The following is a 14,367-nucleotide window of genomic DNA, read 5'->3' on the forward strand; positions in this document are numbered from 1 at the left end:
GGCCTTCTCTCAGGATATAGCATAAACTCCTCCAAGAGTGAAATTTTGGAGCTCCATGCCAAAAACCCTCCTAGACTATGGCTATCGAGTGGTTTCATTCATTCTACAGTTAAACAACATATAACGTACCTGGGGTTAAGGATTGGTAGGCAAAATGATGAGTTTCTCCAAACTATTGTACCCCCTTCAAACTCTCCCAATCTTGCGAAAACATGCCGACGTTAGCATCTTGAACAAGGCTTTCACTAGATTCATATGGGCAGGTAACCGTCCCCGGATCTCTTTGCAAAACTAATGCTCTGGAAGGTGAAAGGTGGAGTAAAGTTCTCAAATATCAGGAGATATAACTTAACCTGCCTAATGAGGCACATCATTTCTCCAACAGAGAGTTGGAACACAATCTGGTGAATCCCTGGGATTTGGTATCTTGCCTACATTCCAACCTAGTAGGGCTTCCCCCGGTAATCAAGAATTCAATTTTGATAAGAGACACGATAGCGGCTTGGAAAGCGATCAGGAAGTCGTTTGGACTATCTCGTTCGTTATCTAAAAGGATGCTATTGTGGAACCATCCGGAATTTCCCCAGGAGAGGCACGCAAGTTTCACCAGAAACTGGATATCCAGAAGAATAGTTAGAGTGGAACATCTGATGCACATGGGGGAAAAAACAATGGTTGTCTCCCAGAGAACTGAAGGAAAAATATCAGCTACCGGACTCCCACTTTTTGCATATTATGCAGGTTCTGGGATTCTGCAGACATAAGGTGCGGGACTTGTCAAAGGAGGCAACTTCAACCTCTTTTGATGATATATTAGGGCACTCTTACCCATTTGTCACGCTCTCAGATCTATATAGGGTATTGTCTGGGAATTTCACAAAAGTAAAACCATCTAGACTTTTTAAGAAATGGTAAAGTATTACAATGGATGCTGAGATTGGGGAGAAAATCTTGGATGGCTGGTCCAAGATTTGTCAACGTGTCATCAATAAAAGATGGCGGGAAAGATATTTCAAAATGATGCACAATACCATTTATGGTTTCAACTTCCAAGCTTCTCCCAGATTCCCGAATCGCATCACCCATTGTCCTAAATTTAAAACACCGGCCACAGACTTCTGGCATGGCATATGGACATGCCCTCAGGTTTCTAAATTATGGGAGACAGTAGATCTATATATTAAATTATATTGTTCAGTGGATCTTGCCTTGGAACCCCAATCATTGCTGCTCCATTAAATTTGCTTGCCCACGGACCAATCTGTTGGCCAAAGGAAGGTTCCTCGCTTTATTCACTCCATACTACTGGTGGCAAAAAGAGTTGTATTGCATAATTGGCTTTCTGGTAGCATGCCAGGGATGTCCGTGGTGATCTCAGAGCTGAAACTACTACTGCGATATGAAAGGATTGAGGCAGAAAGGCATAAAGAAAGCTCCGCCTCCAAATTCTTTGGGAAATGGAAAAATGTCCTCCATACACATTTTAGCCCTGCTGACATATACGATTTGGTCAAGCCGTTTCAATATACCTCCTGGTATCTTACCTCCTCTCTTAGAGGCACCTTGGGTGTGCTTTAGGTAAAACCTCACTTACCCCCATGTGATGTCTTTCCTTCCCTTTATTTACTAACCCCCAAAATGTTTACTGGCATTTAAATATTGTATTGTTGTTGTATCATTTATGAATCTTCAATGAGGATGAGTCCTCAATACTGTGAAATGCTCAGAGTTTGTATTGCATACTTTCTCGGGCACATGCTATTTAAGTAAATACTATGATATTGATTTGCCTTCAATGAATAGAATTGAAAAAAACAAAAACATTATTTGTATATACATGATCAGTAGACTAAGGCCTCATGCACACGACAGTATTTTTTCACGGTCCGCAAAAACGGGGTCCGTAGGCCCGTGATCCGTGACCGTTTTTTCGTCCGTGGGTCTTCCTTGATTTTTGGAGGATCCACGGACATGAAAAAAAAGTCGTTTTGGTGTCCGCCTGGCCGTGCTGAGCCAAACGGATCTGTCCTGAATTACAATGCAAGTCAATGGGGACGGATCCGTTTGACGTTGACACAATATGGTGCCATTTCAAACGGATCCGTCCCCATTGACTTTCAATGTAAAGTCTTGAGTTCTTTTATACCATCGGATTGGAGTTTTCTCCAATCCAATGGTATATTTTAACTTGAAGCGTCCCCATCACCATGGGAACGCCTCTATGTTAGAATATACTGTCGGATATGAGCTACATCGTGAAACTCAGATCCGACAGTATATTCTAACACAGAGGCGTTCCCATGGTGATGGGGACGCTTCAGGTTAGAATATACAAAAAAACTGTGTACATGACTGCCCCCTGGCTGCTGGCTGTTGCGATCTCTGTGTCCAGCCGGGAGCTCCTCCTACAGGTAAGTGACAGGTCTGTGCGGCACATTGCTGTCACTTACCAGTAGGAGGAGCTCCCGGCCGGACGCAGACATCGCAGCAGCCAGCAGGTAAGTATGAATCTTCTACTATTGCTAAGGCTAAGTAACCATGGCAACCAGGACTGCAGTAGCGTCCTCGTTGCCATGGTTACCGATCGGAGCCCCAGCGATTAAACTGGGACTCCGATCGGAACTCCGCTGCCACCAATGATCTGGGGGGGGGGGGGAGGCCGCACACTGCCACCAATGTATTAAAAGAATAGAGGGAGGAAGGGGGGGGCGCACACTGCCACCAATGTATTAAAACAATAGAGGGAGGAAGGGGGGGGGGCGCACACTGCCACCAATGTATTAAAACAATAGAGGGAGGAGGGAGGGCAGGGGGGATGCACACTGCTACCAATGTTAATGCAATAGAGTGAGGGAGGGGGGGGCCGCACACTGTGCCACCAATGCTATTATTACAATAGAGGGAGGGGGGGCGCACACTGTGCCACCAATGTTATTAATGCAATAGAGGGACGGAGGGGGGGCCGCACTGGCCACCAATGAAATTTAAACTGGGGAGGGAGGGGGGTCTGCCCCCTGCTGCCTGGCAGCCCGGATCTCTTACAGGGGGCTATGATAGCACAATTAACCCCTTCAGGTGCAGCACCTGAGGGGTTAATTGTACGGATCACGGCCCCCTGTAAGAGATCGGGTGCTGCCAGGCAGCAGGGGGCAGTCATGTACACAGTTCGTTGTATATTCTAACTAGAAGCGTCCTCATCACCATGGGAACGCCTCTGTGTTAGAATATACTGTCGGATCTGAGTTTTCACAAAGTGAAAACTCAGCTATGAAAAAGCTTTTATGCAGACGGATCTTCGGATCCGTCTGTATGAAAGTAGCCTACGGCCACGGATCACGGACACGGATGCCAATAGGACAGGTCATATTTTTTTGACGGACATGATACACTTATCACGGTCTCGGCTGCAAAACGGAGCATTTTCCGATTTTTCCACGGACCCATTGAAAGTCAATGGGTCCGCGAAAAAAAACGGAAAACGGCACAACGGCCACGGATGCACACAACGGTTGTGTGCATGAGGCCTAATACACAGGGTAGTACAGAAAATTATATGTGAGTGATAACATGATATTAGGCCTTAATCATATGTTTTTGCTTATTCTTTCTCTACACAGTTAAAAAAAAAATTGGCGGGTTGTTTAATTTAATTAAACCAGCATATAAGTGATCACTACACCAACACACAGGGTAGTGCACCAAATTATCTGTGAGTGATAATGAATTTTGGCCTAAATCCATTTCCCTTCATTTGTATCTCCACCGGGTGCCAATTTTTTGGGGGCTGTTGAATATATTCAAACCAGCATAGTGATCACTACACCAATACACAAGGTAACACAAAATTATCTGTGAGGCACAAAAATGTCAGGGTTATAGCAGGGTTCCAAACAAAAGACCCAGAGCCAGAATGTGGGTAGAAGCAGCACCATCTATTCAGCCAGTAGGTGCAGAAAGTTGGATTCTGAAAGGTGCAACATTATTTTTGAGGAGAAATAGGTGAGATTGTGGATTGGATGGCTCAGTGCTCTCAGTTGCAGCAGGATGACGTGGAGGTGAGTCTGACACCGTGCCATAGAGCATAGTTCCCTTACAGGTGAAAAGACAACCAGTTGAAGGCTTCATGGACTCTGGAGCCTTCATCACTCTGGTAGAACCTTATGTGGTCACCTTGGATAAAATAATCCCAGGACAGACAGCAAGGATTGTGTTGGCTAAAGGAGAAAGACGTGAAGTGCTGACTATCTCCATATATTGACTAAAATGCTGCTCCACGGGTCTACGTCTATCACACCACAGCTGCCTATAGTATCTTTGGGCAACCTTGCCTGCCACTGGCTACATGGCACCACCACAAGGGCCTTTCACAGCAATGCAGAGGGACTATTGTGACAATACTCCAAGGTGCTGACAATTAGTGATGAACGATTTGCAAATGCAAACGCGTGTTCGCGATCGCAGCTTGCCCCATTCACTTTAATGGCAGGCGAACCTGAAAAACCTTCAGGTCATATTTGCAGCCACCAAATACTTACTAGAAGTGCACAAATAGTCCCACAACTTGGACAGTGACATACCAGAGGGGGATCACTGGCAAAAATTACTGCGAAAAATATGTATTTTAATCAGGGGCCATTTTTATGCGTCTTAAAGGGAAACTCTCAAAAATGTGCCCTGCTGGAGTCTAGAAATGTTTTATTTCCTATCGGTTTGATGTATACAAATGTGAAGCACTCCACGTTTTTGTATCCTGCAGAGTTCATTAAAAAAATGCGTACGCTAACGTAATTTTTTTTTTCTACCATGGTACTGTAAGGTGAACGGACGCCACTGTACGGCATCAGGCATCTGTTAACGCATACATTTTTGGTATGCATTAAATGGATGGCAAAAATAGGAATCCAGCCCTAGTGTCAGAATAAGCACCAGTATACAGCAGAGCAGCGTGGCGGAGAGGGAAGGCCCCCATGTACTGACAGAGCGCTACCTGGTCCTGGTGGTAAGGGATAAGAAGTGTTTCCCAAGGATCATTTTCTACTGGGAAATACAGGGCACAGTATAATACACTAGAATCTATATAATATAAAGATATTAGCCCTACCCCCGAATAATAATACAATTAGGTGGTCATTTATTATATAGAAATATGTCTATGTTAAGTGTATTTCTGACACAGATTGTGACGCAAAGGTCCTTAGCACCGAAATCTGCATATTTTTCCTGCTCATGCTAGGGATGGCGTGGGCAGGTAAATTGATACAGTTATGGCCATCCAGTTATTGGATACCACCGCCATACATTGACCGCATAACACCTTTGTACAGTGACCGGATAACAACGCCATACCGTGACCGGCTAAAAGGGTATAAGAGGGCACAGTACAGGGAATGACTAGGGCACTGCACAGGGTGTGGTAAGAGGGCACAATGCAGAGTATAAGGGGGCACAGTAGGGGGTGAGGGGCACAGTACAGGGTGGGGGGCACAGTCACATAACCCTGTGACATTAGAAGGTCCTTATGGTGAATGCGATTCATAAGCCACCATAATGAGGGGCAGAGGTGTGAGACAGGGGTTTGATTATGTGGCTAGAGATAAAAACGTAACTGTCGTCCAGTACAGGCACCAAAAATTTGCCAATAAGCATTTATCTGACAACAAAGAACTTTGGATTCTGTGGCTGGAGGTACATTAGGCGGTCACAGGATAAAAACGTAACTGTCGTCCAGTACAGGCCCCAAAAATTAGCCAATAGGCATTCACCTGACAGCACATAACTTTGGATTCTGTGGCTGGAGGTGCATTAGGTGGTCACAGAATGAATATGTAACTGTCGGCCAGTACAGTCCACAAAAATTAGGCATTCACCTGACATAAGGCAAGGACCATTCTTTGTTCTCGGTGAAGGCCGGATATGTGTGGGCTGGCATGAGGAAATTCAATTACACATGGTCATCACAGGTGTTGAGTTCCTCCAAGATCAATGCCTCATTCATTTAAAAAAATGTGAGGTAGTCCACATTGTCGTGAGCTAGGCGAGTGCGCTTATGGGTTATAATCCCCCCTGCTGCACTGAACGTCATTTCAGACAGGACACTCGACGAGGGGCAAGCCAAGAGTTCCATGGCGAATTGTGCCAGCTCTGGCCACAGGTCAAGCCTGCACACCTAGTAGTCAAGGTGTTCCTCGCTTCTCAGAGCATCCACATCGGCTGTTAACCCGATGTAGTCGGACACCTGTAGGTCTAGGCGTTCCCTGAGGCTGGATCAGGAGGGCGGCTGTCGATGGGTTGACTTCAAGAATGATCTCATATCTGAAGTGACCAACACATCTTCAAACCACCCTCTTTTTCCAGGTGTGGTATGGTGGGTACCCGCACCTGTTTCATTGAGGGTGGAAATTCCTCTGCCAGTGCCTGCAACAGCAGAATGCAGCATCTCTCGCAGCAAGGTCTGCAAATGCTGCATTCTGACAGCCCTCTGTGATGCTGGTAAAATGTCCGCCATTTTGTGTTTGTACTCAGGGTCTAAGTACGTTGCCATCCAGTACAGGTCCTTGACCTTTATGCTTTTTATACGGGGGTCCCTCTTCAAACACTGGAGCATGAAGGCCCCCATTTGCACTAAATTGGAAGCGGAGGAGCACCCTGGCTCCTGCTCATCACCCAGGAGAATGTCGTCCTCGGTCTCCACCCCCAGCCACGGACAACACCAGGGATCCCTGAAAAGTTTAAAGCCTGCTCTTCTTGCCCCTCCTCTCCCCAGCCACCATCCTCCTCTGACTCCTCTTCAGTCTCCTGCTGACTTGTCTCAGATGGAGTAGCCCCCCCCCCCCCCCCCCCCGGGAATTCATTCAGCATTGTGACATTCTCATCTTCCAGCTCCTTCTCCTTGACGGCTTGATCAATGACACAACGCAATGCACGCTCCAGAAAGAAGGCGTAAGGTACGATGTCAGTGATGGCGCCCTGGCTGCGACTGACCAGTTTGGTGACCAGTGATGAGCAGCCACTGGTGTGGTCCAAAAAAAAAAAATACCCAGAACATGTCCTCCCGCAGAGTTCGTACAGTTAGTTGTTAATGGCACATTTCTGCTGGAGCAGCCTATCAAGCTTATACAAGGTGGGGTTCCAGCGTGTCGGGCAGTCACAAATCAGACGTCTGACGGGCAGGTGGTAATGCCGCTGAACTTCAGCAAGGCGAGCCATGGCTGTGTAAGATCTTCTACAATGGGCAGAGATTTTCTTGGCCTGCTGCAAGACATCCTGGACCCCGGGGTATTTGTCAACGAATTGCTGCACTACTAAGTTCAGTACGTGTGCCATGCACAGCACGTGTGTCATTTTGCCCTGTTTCAGCGCGCACAACATATTGGCACTGTTGTCGCACACCACTTTAGCACTGTGTCCGCAGAGCTGAAAGGAGTGCAGGACCAGTGTGGCTCTTGACTTCCAGACACAACAACTGTAGCACAGCATGGCAACGTCTCACCTGGCACGTCAAATAGGTTATGGGGAGCTTGGGGGGTGCAGTGGAAGAGGCGGTAGCAGTGGTAAAGGAGGAGTCAGCCGAGGAGGAGACGGAGGATGGAGTAGGAGGAAGAGAAGAAGAGGCAGGCCTGCATGCAATTCGTGGCTGTAACACCAAATCCACATGGGTGCAGCGGGTGACATGCTTGACGGCCGTCAGAACGTTCACCCAGTGGGCAGTAAAAGTTATGTACCTTCCCTGCCCGTGTTTGCTAGGACAAATGTCTGTGGTCAGATGTATCTTGGCACCAACACTGTGTGCCAGAGATATATTATCTTGCCGCTGAACGTGGCAATATATTTTAGGGATGCCCTTCTGGGAGAAATATTTCCTTCCGGGGAGCTTCCCTTGCGGTGTGGCAATGGCCACAAATTTTCTAAAGGGTTCAGAGTCCACCAATTTATATGGCAGTAGTTGGCTGGCTAGCAGTTCTGACAAGGAGGAGAAGGAGAAGAGGCAGGACGTGGAGCGCCGGGAGTGTGGCTTTGTGAGTTCTGATGACGTTGCTCCCACTGGGCACAGTGATGGAAGGCCCTTTTAAGTCGGTTATCCCTAGGTGAGTGTTGGGCTTACCGTGACTACAGCACAGGCTGCAGATGGCAACACTATTATCAGCAGCTGACACGTTAAAAAAGGCCCACACTGTGGAGCCATGGGCTGGCGTAGTTGGAGCGCAAGATGTGACCATGCATGGTGGATGGCTTGCTCCAGATATATTTGCAGTCTGCTTTTTGCCTCCTGTGCACTGCGAGTTCTGCCTGCTTCTCCTTCTTCTCCTCCCTATCTGCTGCTCCTCTTCCTCTCTTGTGGGCACCCAGGTGATGTCCATCATTGTCACCTTCACCACCACTGATATTAGAGATCTCAGAGAAGGCAGCAACAGCAGGGACCACCCTCCTTGGGTTGATCTGGTTACTGTCGTCAGACCACTGGGTGGTGCCAAGAATGGCTGTGCATCGGTAAGGTCTGAGAACGGATGGGAAAATAATTATTCTGACTCGAGTGGAGGGGCTATGGTGGTGCTGGTGGTGGTGTCTTTGGGGGTGCGCACAGCAGAGAGTAAGGAGGGTGCAGATACAGAGGATGAGGTGGGTGCAGAAGCGGAAGGCTAAGTGGCTCGCTCAACCAACTCTGGTGTGCCCTTTGTAGTTATTGCACACGCATTCTCCAACTTCACTCTTAGGCTCCGGCCTGGTGCACCTGCCCAACCCCTACCATCCCTGTGGAATGGTCTTCCTCTGCCTGTCATTTTCTAAATCACCCTCTGCCTAAGTCCGTAGAGAAGAGCAGTATTTGTGGAAGCAGGTGTATCGCAGCCCTCAATCATTATTTGGTGGAAGAAGGTATACAGCAATAGCACCCCTCAATCAGTATTTTGTGGAAGAAGGTATATTGCACCCCTCAATCAGTATTTGGCGGAAACAGGAATATAGCACCCCTCAATCAGTATTTGGCAGAAAGATGTATATGGCGGCCCTCAATCAGTATTTTATGGAAGCAGTTGTATCGCAGCACTCAATCAGTATTTGGTGGAAGAAGGTCTATAACAATAGTACCCCTCAATAAGTAATTTGTGGAAGAACGTATATAGCACCCCTCAATCAGTATTTGGCGGAAACAGCTATATAAAACCCATCAATCAGTATTTGGCAGAAAAAGGTATATAGCACGCCTCAATCAGTATTTGGCGGAAAAGGTATATGGCACCCCTCAATCAGTATTTTGTGGAAGCAGGTATATCGCAGCCCTCAATCAGTATTTGGTGGAAGAAGGTATATAGCACCCTTCATTCCGAATTTGGCGGAAACTGGTATATAGCACACCTCAATCAGTATTTGGTGGAAACAGGTATATAGCACCCCTCAATCAGTATTTGGCGGAAGAAGGGATATGGCACCCCTCAATCAGTATTTGCCAGAAACAGGTATATAGCCCCCCTCAATCAGAATTTTGTGAAAGAACGTATACGGATATGCCACTGACTATACTAGCTAGTCATACAAGCAGATATTAAAAGCTGAGAGTTTCTCCAATATATTCCTGTCAGAAACACATCGGAGCCCATCATGCACCGCGTCACGGTCTCTCAGCATGGCAAGTGTCCTACCACTACGCTAACTATGGTGTGAACACGGTCTGAAGGTGATGAAATCCAGCTCACAGCCGAACTTCCACACAACCGCATAGCAGAACAACTAATGCAATGTGAATAAAGCAAGACTGTAAGCCACACCCATATCAGACCGTGTGATGGAGGTCACCAGGTGCAAAAGAATGCTTAAATGCCAGGTAAAGGCACATTCAATACATGTAAAACAAAATCACAGTAATATAGTGGCAAATATTGGAGAACTGCTCAAACCCCAAACACTGTAGCGTATTTCTCATTAGGAGAGCAGTCCCACCACATGTGGACTGCAGCACACGACCATCCCCAGCAAAAAAATGTGTACAATGGAGGATGCCGGCGCGGTCCACATGCACTACAAAGGCATCCTACACAAAACAGAGCATTGTGCGGATGAAAATATAATTATATAAATCACAGAAAAAATGCACCAAACGGATATGCCACTGACTATACTAGCTAGTCACACAAGCAGATATTAAAAGCTGAGACTTTTGCCAATATATTCCTGTCAGGAACATATCGGAGCCCATCATGCACCACGTCACGGTCTCTCTGCATGGCAAGGGTCCTACCACTATGCTAACTATGGTGTGAACACGGTCTGGGGATGGTCGTTTGCTGCATTCCACATGCAGTGGGACTGCTCCGCCAATGAGAAACACGCTACAGTGTTTGGGGCAAGGTATATATTACTCCTCAATCAGTATTTGGCAGAAACAGGTATATGGCACCCCTCAATCGGTATTTTGTGAAAGCAAGTGTATCGCAGCCCTCAATCAGTATTTGGTGGAAGAAGGTTTATAGCAATAGCGCCCCTCAATCAGTATTTAGTGGAAGAAGGTATATGGCACCCCTCAATCAGTATTTGGTGGAAACAGGTATATAGCACACCTCAATCAGTATTTGGCGGAAACAGGTATGTGGCACCTCTCAATCAGTATTTAGTGGAAGGAGGGATATGGCACCCCTCAATCAGTATTTGGCAGAAATAGGTATATAGCACCCCTCAATCAGTATTTGGCGGAAACAGGTATATGGCACCCCTCAATCAGTATTTTGTGGAGGCAGCTGTATCGCAGCCCTCAATCAGTATTTGGTGGAAGAAGGTATATAGCAAGAGCACCCCTCAATCAGTATTTTGTGGAATAAGGTATAGGGCACCCCCCAGTTAGTATTTGTCGGAAACTGGTATATAGCACACCTCAATCAGTATTTGGTGGAAACAGTTATATAGTACCCTTCAATCTGTATTTGGCGGGAACAGGTATATAGCACCCCTCAATCAGTATTTGTTGGAAACTGGTATATAGCACTCCTCAATCAGTATTTGGCAGAAACAGGTATATAGCACCTCTCAATCGGGATTTATGGAAGAAGGTATATTGCAGCGCTCAAGCATTTTTTTTTTTTGGTGCAACAGGTATATCACACCCATTGCAATTAGTTACTCCAATATTGTTTGCCCCTCTATCTAGCTGCGGTATCACAGCAGAACCGCACATAACTGCTGCACGTACAGATTGGAAAAAAAAAGACGAATATTCTAAATAATGAATATATTCCCTATATTGCTATATATTTGTTTTTTAGAATATTCATCATTTTATTTTCCATATGAAAACATGATTCCTTCCTGCTTGTAGCCTCATGACTCATTGACCCACAAGAAATAAGCAGGGAGTATTCATGTTTTCAGATGTTAAAACATGACGAATATCCGATATAGGAAATATATAGCACTATATTCGTAATATTCGCAAATTTACGAAGTTGCTATAGTCACGATTAATATTCGCTATTCGAATATTCATGCTCAACACTATCCATCATGCCACTGCCACCATCACGCTACTATCCTCAACTCTGCTGCCCGACTAATCCACCTCTCACCCTATTACTCCTCTGCCTCTCCCCTCTGCCATTCCCTTCACTGGCTCCCCATTGCCCAACGAATTCACTTCAAAGTACTAACAAATACATACAAGGCCGTCCATTACCTGTCCCCTCCCTACATCTCTGAGCTACTTTCCCGATACATCCCCACACGCACTCTCCGATCCTCACAAGACCTCCTTCTCTTCTCTCTTCTTATCGCCTCTTCCCACAATCGACTCCAAGATTTCTCCCATGCATGCCCCATACTCTGGAACTCGCTACCCCAACCTATCAGACTCTCACCTACAGTGGAATACTTCAAAAGAAACCTGAAAACCCACCTCTTCAGACAAGCCTACAACCAGTGACCCTGCTGCCTCTATACCGCCATGACAAACTTAACCCGCACCTACTGTGTCCTTCTCCCATACCATGTAGATTGTAAGCCCTCACGGGCAGGTCCCTTTCACCTTCTGCACCAGTTTGCAACTCATCTTGTTTATGATTAGTGCAATTGTCTGTATTATGTATGTGCACCCCTTATCATATGTACAGCGCTATGGAATGAATGGCGCTTTAATAATAAATAATAATAATAATAATAATAATAATAATAATAATACTGCTGCGGCCTACCAATCATCGTGTTCTGTACAGCTGCTGCTGCCTCCATATTGCCACCGCCATTATGCCACTGCTGTGGCCTGCCAACCATCATGTACTATACGGCTGCTGGTGCCTCCATCATGCCACTGCTGCGGCCTGCGACCATCATCTTCCTTAAGGCTGCTGCTGCCTCCATCATGATGCTGCCTGCCTGCCAACATGTACAATATGGCTGCTGAAGCTGCTGCTGTCTCAGCTGCTGCTGCTCCTCACTGCCAATCCCCTACTGCCCCCACTATTAACGCAAAGAATCTGCTACTACTACCACCATTACCGATACTACTATTACTATTATTACTACTATCCATAGACAGCCCACCTACTGCTTAGTATGTTTCATACTGTGCTGCTTCTGCTGTCACTACTATTGCGGTCGCATGCCACTATACTGTGCTCTTTCCATAGCCACACTGCACTACTGCATCTCTCAATTAAAAGGGAGAATTTTTTTAGGCTCGTTCACAGCAAGACACTTTTTCTCCTGCCAATCAATACTTGTGTGTGTGTGTGTCGTATGGGAAGGCATTCAGGCCCCATACATTTTTGGACACTTAGTCCCCCAAGCCACAAATTTTTTTTTATCCCATAACTCCATGTGTGTTTAAACATCATCTGCCCCCTCACATTTCTCCAAGCTCTGGAATGCAATGACAGCAATAGTAAATGATGCCTGAGTAACACTGACATACATAGCTATGGGTAAACATTGACCAAAAAAATGGCAAAATGGCAAATTTGGAATTTTTGGTCACTTTACCTCCCACAACAAATACAAAGTGATAAAAAAAATCTTACACACGCTAGAATGGTATCAATGAAAGGTACAGAACGCCCCTCAAAAAATTAGCCCTCACAAAGCTCTGTACAAATAACTACAAAAAAGTTATAGGGGTCAGAATATGGTGATAAAAAGAAAAAAACATTCCGACTAGTAACAATTAAAAATAAGGATGAGTGTACCAAACTTTCCTATTATTCGGACAGCAGACTAACCCAAATCTTTCTGGGTTTGTTTTGGACAATCCATTAAAATGGTGCCCTTTTAGTGCACATGTTGACAGGAAAAAACACTAGGAAGGAAGAAGAACAGTTCTCACATGACCCTAAGAGGAAGTGGGGGGGAGTGCTTGCCCTGATTGTCTCCCAGGCTGAAAAACATCCTGGATGATCCAATCAGTACCGCAGCAGGCAAGGAGGTACCCGAGCAGAACAACCAGAACACCATTCTGTGCTGGGCTTTGAGAGAGGGTGGTTGTGTGTGATGGTGTCTACCAGGTAAATGATCTTAGGGAGTCAGGGACAGTGAAAAATAAATCAGGGACAGGCAGAAATCAATCAAGCTTATTGCCAGAGACAGTGAAGGAAAAGTCTAGGATTCTAAAATAGAATTGTGTGTGTTGAGCTCATTAGAGAAAAGCAGGGCAGCTGACAGACAGGGAGAGAGGAGACAGGACCTCTGGTTCTGCCTGCTATCAGAAGTGCAGATGCAACTCAAAAGCAACTACTTGCAAGCAAATAGTTTCATTTCTCCCCCCATTCTTGCAGAAATCCTTTTTTGGGGGGTTCAATATAACTAAGATATACACTCACCTAAAGAATTATTAGGAACACCAGTTCTATTTCTCATTAATGTGATTATCTAGTCAACCAATCACATGACAATTGCTTCAATGCATGTAGGGTTGTGGTCCTGGTCAAGACAATCTCCTGAACTCCAAACTGAATGTCAGAATGGGAAAGAAAGGTGGGCTACAACAGCAGAAGACCCCACCGGGTACCACTCATCTCCACTACAAATAGGAAAAAGAGGCTACAATTTGCACGAGCTCACCAAAATTGGACTGTTGAAAACTGGAAAAATGTTGCCTGGTCTGATGAGTCTCGATTTCTGTTGAGACATTCAAATAGTAAAGGCCGAATTTGGCGTAAACAGAATGAGAACATGTATCCATCATGCCTTGTTACCACTGTGCAGGCTGGTGGTGTAATGGTGTGGGGGATGTTTTCTGGGCACACTTTAGGCCCCTTAGTGCCAATTGGCCATCGTTTAAATGCCACGGGCTACCTGAGCATTGTTTCTGACCATGTCCATCCCTTCATGACCACCATGTAACCATACTCTGATGGCTACTTCCAGCAGGATAATGCACCATGTCACAAAGCTTGA

The sequence above is a fragment of the Bufo gargarizans genome, chromosome 5, assembly GCF_014858855.1.
Source record: "Bufo gargarizans isolate SCDJY-AF-19 chromosome 5, ASM1485885v1, whole genome shotgun sequence".
Taxonomy (NCBI): Eukaryota; Metazoa; Chordata; class Amphibia; order Anura; family Bufonidae; genus Bufo; species Bufo gargarizans.